The sequence below is a fragment of the Tiliqua scincoides genome, chromosome 2 (assembly GCF_035046505.1).
Source record: "Tiliqua scincoides isolate rTilSci1 chromosome 2, rTilSci1.hap2, whole genome shotgun sequence".
Taxonomy (NCBI): domain Eukaryota; kingdom Metazoa; phylum Chordata; class Lepidosauria; order Squamata; family Scincidae; genus Tiliqua; species Tiliqua scincoides.
In genome coordinates this window covers 152,646,686-152,653,442 of record NC_089822.1, presented here as the reverse complement: position 1 = coordinate 152,653,442, position 6,757 = coordinate 152,646,686, and positions in this window count along the sequence as shown.

Here is a 6,757-nt window from a genome sequence, read left to right as displayed (position 1 = left end):
AAATAGCTCTTCTCCATAAAATATCAACTGTAGTTCTGAGTGCCTGAAATTTTCAAAGCCCACAGTGCCCATTTGTCATTTTCTCCTTTCCTCCCACTTTTCCATTTAGCACCAATTCTGTTTTTTCTTGACAATAATGCAAGGATTGCCTCTTGAGATACACCTTACAAAAGTATGCAACTCGTCTCTTACTAAACTTAGCCCTTTTTGTTGGATGATTGGAAGTTAACCAACATAACACTAAAAAAGAGAGAGATCCAGGAAATGACAGGTCAGTTAGCCTAATGTCACCCTTCCTAAAGTGGTGGAAAGGAATATTAAAGTTAGAATTAGAAAATATATAGAAGAATAAGCTTTGCTGAGAAAGGATCAGCATGACTTCTGCAAAAGGAAGGTTTACTTCAATAGACCTTCTGGGGTCCTTTGAGAATGTGAACAAGCCTTTGAATAAGGGTGACCTGATAGATATCCATACTTGGACTTCCAGGCAGTTCTTGATCAGCAGAAAGCAACAGAAGGTGTACACTCTACAAGTATGACTCTGATAATGAATATTGGAAGGGGCCTTGGCTGAATGGGACTTCTGAATGAGCACTACAGGAGGATCTTGGCCATAGAGAAGGGCACTACTGCTAAGTATCCAGTGAGAGATGAGATGCTATGTGGAAGTGCTGTTTAAATTTTGCTTCCAGCTGATTTCAGTGAAGTGTTAAGGCTTTAGTGAGGAAGTAAATAAAATCCCTTACTAAAGGTTCCTGCATAAACTTAGCAGTCAGGAGCTATGGTGCCTCTTATCAGGGACTGGTTAAAGAGGATAAGAGTAAATGGACAGTTTTCACAATGAAGTCAGCAGGGAGCCTCCCCTCAAGGATCTGTACCGGGAACCAGCATGATTTAAGTTACTTATAATTTACCTTGAATCAGGGGAAGTAGTGAGGTAGACAAATTTGCTGACGATATCAAATTATTCTGTTCAGATGCCACATTGGGGGGTAGGAGACAGGAAACACCCTTATTTGCTGTGGAGTTGTCTCAGGATTGTTCTGTAGTGGGCAGAGGTTTTTAAAAATCCACATCCAAGACTAGGATACATTCTAGAACGGGCATTGATCCAGGTCCAAACTTTCCGGCACCAAAGAGCCTTACTGGTGGCAAGGCATGTTATATTTTGCAGGTGGAAGAATCAAGCCCTTCCAGGGAGCTAATAAGTGAATTGGCAACTTAACTGCCAAAGAAGAGGTGAAGGAAGAGTGAAGAAGAGGTGAACTTAACTGCCAAAGAAGCAGCACAGAAGCTTTTGAAGAAGTCTGTATTCTTTGTGGAGTGTTTTTAGGTTGATCTTTTTATAGAGTGCATGCAGAAAATCAGGAGAGAGAGGCAGGTGAGATCACTGTGCTTTCTATATGTAGCATCAGCTAACTCTCAGCTAATGTCCTTCGTGAAGCTGTGATAGTCATTGTGCTGTCATTCTCTCAGAACTTATAAGATTATGTCCGCACTATTGGGGACAGGGATGGCTACTCCAGGGCAACTGATGTAGGGGTGTCACAGGAGGTTGCTGCAGGAGCCAGAAAAGGTTGTGGCTGGGCTCCCTCCAGTCTCCCAGCCTGTCAAGGAGTCTAGTAGCCTCAGAGATAAGCAAGGGGAAGGAATTCTGTCACTTACTGGTCCTCCTGCCTGCCAGCAGCCTTGTCCAGGTTCACAGGCTGTCCATCATCCTGCCTGCTAGCCAGCCAGCCTCCTCCAAACTGCCCTCATCACCAGCTAGCCTGGGATTTTATGGAGCACCCCCCCCCTTGCTCCTTGCCTTCCTCCCAGCAGGGGTGCAGCAGCCTGGCTTGACAGCCTCCCAGCTCCCCTGATCCTGCAAGCACTTGCCACTTCTGTCTCTCCAGTGCTTGGTGAGGGTGGCTTTATCCCCTTACCTCAGGCGTCAGTTGCCCAGCCAGGCTGCTCCCTCAATCACAGGGGAATCAGCCCACTTGCCATCAAGGAAGGCTAGGCAGGCATCCATGCCACTTGACGGAAGTTGCAGCAGAGCTGGCTTTCCCACCGCCTGGTGTGTCATCAATATAGCTGCCCACATTCTTCTGGCAGGTGGACCATGGGGCTAAGCTGCCTCTGGGCCCAGCACATGTCCAGTTTTCACAAAAAACCAGAAGTAGCATCTTTTTCAATGCTTATAGTCATTCTGAGCCCAGCAGAGGCCGCAGGCATGGTCAGAAGACCCCTCGCCTCCAGAGGGGGGATGGACCCAATTTGCGGTTAACTGAAACCACATATATGGGATTTTGTGTGTGTGTGTGTTTATATACATAGGATATCATATTTAACTTTCTTCATTACCAGCTGCACTCATGACTACTATTTCCTCAAGCCAAGACAATGAACACCTGATTCCATACACTGTGTGCTTTACCCAACCATGTTACTAAAAAGACAGAGAGGGAAAGGCACCTGGAACTGGTTCCAGTTCTTTTAATATGCTCAAACTTGAATTCCATGGGCCTCTCTCTATCCCAAGAGAGTTTCTAGATAAGGAAAATTCAGGTGATGCCAACATATATGGAAAAGAAAATCTTTAGGATTCTACCTCAGAACCTTCAGGACTCCACCTGAAGGTTCTGAAGTGCTTCCTATGCTGAGCCTTGCCTGATGGCTGTAGGCTCCTTTCATCTGCCTTCCCCCTGCTTCTTTCCCAACAGTCGCTTCTAAAAGATGCTGCAGAGCAAACAACAGAGCCACCTGGATAAAAATTGGTCATGCTCGCTTTTTTCTGAGTGTCTTGACTGTAACAAAATACTTTAAAGAAATTTCAAGTACTCTCACTGTGCTATCTTTTTAGTGAGTGACCCTCAGTAATTGGATGGGGTGATTACAGTCACTCTCTAAACTGGTGATTGCAGATGAGCCTGTCAATAGAAAGAGTGCTTATCACATTAGCGCAGAAATAAAAACCACAAATCCCTCCCAAGCTGTGGGAGTTACAACAAGATTCTTGGCAACAGCTTGGGAAATTTGGGCCTAGACCTGAGCTCTGGCTTCCAGCCAAAGGGAGCGTAGTTGCTCCTTTTTCAAAGCATCTCTCGCTGTGCTGCCCTTTTCCTGCTAGCCTCCAGGGAGGAACATGCATTTGCCGTGGTGCTAACTCAGCTGATAAGCTCTTAGATACGGTGCTCCATCTCTGTAGCAAATGAGCCCTGAGTTGGACTTCAGAGACACCTGCCTCACCACTGCTGCTCAAAGAGGCATGCGGGGGAGGAGGGGAAAGGTCTAGGGGGAAAGTTTTGCTTGCTGGAGGATGATGGCAAAGGGCAGAGATGCCCAGAGAGTGATAATGTTTTCATGTGAGGACATATCTAAACAGCCTCAGTGTCACTCAGCTTCCCCTTGAGAGGAGCAGAGCCTTTAAAGATCACTGAGAGTCGGTGGAGGGAATAATGCTTCGGCATAGCACAGTGATTGTTGTGTTTTTGTGCATGAATGTCTCTCTGTGCAAGTGTGTGGAATTAGAAGCAGAGTTTTGCATGCAAGAGTTTTCTAAACAAGAATGCCACCCCCCAAATCAGATGGTTGCAGTGAACAGTAGATACCCTTAAATGTCATGTTTCAAAAGCTGTTTTTAGCTTTTACTTCTTAAACACATGCTAAAGCAGAGCTTCCTGTCATCCATTTATCTCTGGGGTGTTCTGTAATCCTTTTAATCTGGGTCAATATTGGGGTGGTTTTTTTCAAACAACACAACACTGACATAGGGCCAGGAAAGTAAAGCACGGTAAGTGTGGAAAGCTAAAATTGCATATGATTTTAAAAAATGAACTGTGTTGCATTTAACAGACTAATAAAGGCCAAATCCTATCCAAATGTAGCCATGATGTAGTTGTGCTAATGGGATGCACACTGCATTCCGCAGTTGGGGGGACAGTCATGGGGGCTTCCTCAAAGTAAGGGAACATTTGTTCTCTTAACTCGTGCCTGCATTGCTGCTGCATTGATGCTGGAAAGTTAGATAGGACTGGGCCCTAAATGTTTTGAAACCTTGACTCTGATATTTTGAGGTTGTCTGTGGGTTAAATCATGTGGGATGAACAGTGTTGTGAAAATATTCTGATGCTGATAGAGAGAATTCCTTTTTGAGACATGAAAGGGAAAATGGCAGAGTTTGGTCTCAGGGCATGATCTCAGGTTACATGAAATATCCACCTTGCCAAATGCTAAGCAGAGCAGGCCAGTGGCTGGATGGGGGACTCTTTGGAATCTCCAGGTAGCCCCTTTTTAAATTTCATTATGGAAGAAAGGTGGGATAGAAAGAAAATAAAGGGGCTCCATCCCCGCTGAGCCTGAAGTTCACTTCCCCCACACCTTTGAGCTGTAAAAGTGTAGGTGGAAGGATTGCAACAGTCAGACTGTTGAATATAGGTCAGCACTGTTGCATGTTGCGTTCTTCTCTTTGCAATCACCTTCTGCTCTAAAGGTCTGGCCAACTTTTATTTGGAAACCGGTTTCTGCATGTAGGTTAACTTTTCTAGACCGAGGCATCTGATGATAATTTGTTGTGCTACACATACTCAGCACTGCTGTTTCATTTTCTAGAGAAGATGGGGAGGATCAGGGAGTGAAACTATCAAACACCTTCCATGGAGGGTGCTTCCTCCAATATTGTCTGGTTTAAGGCTAAGTTGGTGACCTGGCTTACCTTATTTAAAACAAAACCTTACACCAGGATGTGTGTTCTGTTGTGCGTCAGTCCATCGGCAGTTTGCTTCCATCTCAGAGGTAGCTGAGCATTATTAGCATTGTCTGAATGTAGGCCAATGATGTCGGAAGTGGCCAGTGTGGCATTAACATTTCTGAGAATCAAGCTCCTTAAGAAGCGGCTTTCTGAACACATGGCCCAGAGTCTGCTATCCCGCATAATCTGTGATAAAAGGAAAGAGCTTTGTTCTCCTGGTCAATGGACCCAGGCTCAGGCTTGGCTAGGCCCCTGCTCATTGCAAATTAAATACAGCTCCATCTCCTCAACACAGATCTTAGCAGCAAGGAGAGGCTCCTCTGGCACTCTGGTTTGTTCACAAGTGCAGAAGAGAAATTAAAGCCACCGCTGGCCCCAACAAAGTTCTCAGCTGCTCCTGTTGGAGCTGGGTGAATGGAAAGGCCTGCGGGGCCATGTCTGGGCATGTGAGCTGCATGAAGACACATGCAGACTGAGCAGGAGGAGAAAAATGCATATGTGTGCACACTTAAGCAAACAGGCGCAATCCTGCTAAGTGAGGTCCAAATCAAATGCAGACCAAAACAAGGACGAAGACAGAGGCCTGAGTGGAATTATCAGCAAATCAGCACACACATTGATTGAGACTGAAAGAAATGCCAGTTTCCCTGGGTTTTGGTTTTCATCTGGATTGTTGCTCCCTCCCTTTTACTTTCAGGGTGCAATCCACTAAAGGAGATGGGCCGGTGCAAGTCCCTTGCGCCAGCCCAGAGTGTCACAAATGTGCCATAAGACACACTTGTGCCACTGAGTGAGGAGGGAGTCTGGCCCAAGCCCTGCAGGGACAGCACAAAAGGTAAGTCCATGCTGGCCAAGACAGACCAGTGCAGGGTCTGGGGGGGACAGGACAGGGGGGGGCAGGAAGGAGGTGTTCCGGGGTGGGGGAGGGAGGGCAGTGGGCAAATGAATGAAGTGGGGAATGAATTCCCCTTGCCCTGGGCTGAGCTGTGGGCAGCCCCAACTTTGCTCTGGATACAGCGCAGGCCAGCTGGCCTGCCTAATCCAGGGCAGGTTAGGATTGAGCTGTCAACCGCTTTGCCAGGCCCTGGTCCTTGTGTTGAGAGAAGGCAGAGCATTCAGACTTCATGGCTAGCTGGCCTTTCCCTTCATGCCCCAACAGTTCTGCCCACTGGAGGATACTGAGACTGCAGTAGCAAGAAGCTGCTGCTCCCACACTGCCACCCTTCCCTCAAGCTTTCGGTCTTGGTTTAGTCAGTTTGCCTGGTTTACCCTTTTCTTCACCAAAGGGCCAGATCACTGCATTCCCTGAAGGGAGCAGAAGCTGAGACTCTGAGATAGGCAGCTAGCCTGCAAGATTACACCCCTTCTTGCTGTCCAACTGCTGACCTTGCCAAATGGCTGCAGGCTGACATTTATGCACTCGGTCCCAGTAACTGCAAATTTTGCTTGCTGTTCTCTCTGTCATCCTGTTCACATGCCAGTGAGGCAGAACTTGGCCTGCCTGCTGATTAAAGACTTGATCAATTATCTGGCTTTTAACCAATCATGTAAATTGATTGACACCCCTGCTAATTGGGTAAGAGGCACTTTTTCAAGTGAGTGCTCCTTTTTTTTTTTAGCAGGGGGAGAGTAACTGGCCCATCTCACCCCAGTGTCTGTTCTGGTGGCTGGCTGCTGGTATTCTTTTGCATCTTTTTAGATTGTGAGCCCTTTTGGGACAGGGAGCCATTTAGTTATTTGATTTTTCTCTGTAAACCGCTTTGTGAACTTTTAGTTGAAAAGCGGTATATAAATACTGTTGTTAATAATAATAATAATAATAATAATAATAATAATAATAATAATAATAATAATAATAATAATACACATGAATTAGCATATTACTGAAACCCAACAAGTGGCTTTTTTTCTAAAATGTTAGATCACTTACAATAAAGAAGTATCACCATTTTTTGATAGAAGGAAAGTGTTTCTATACTTTTTCAGGATGTGATCTAATTCTTTAACAACACAATCCACCCTTTA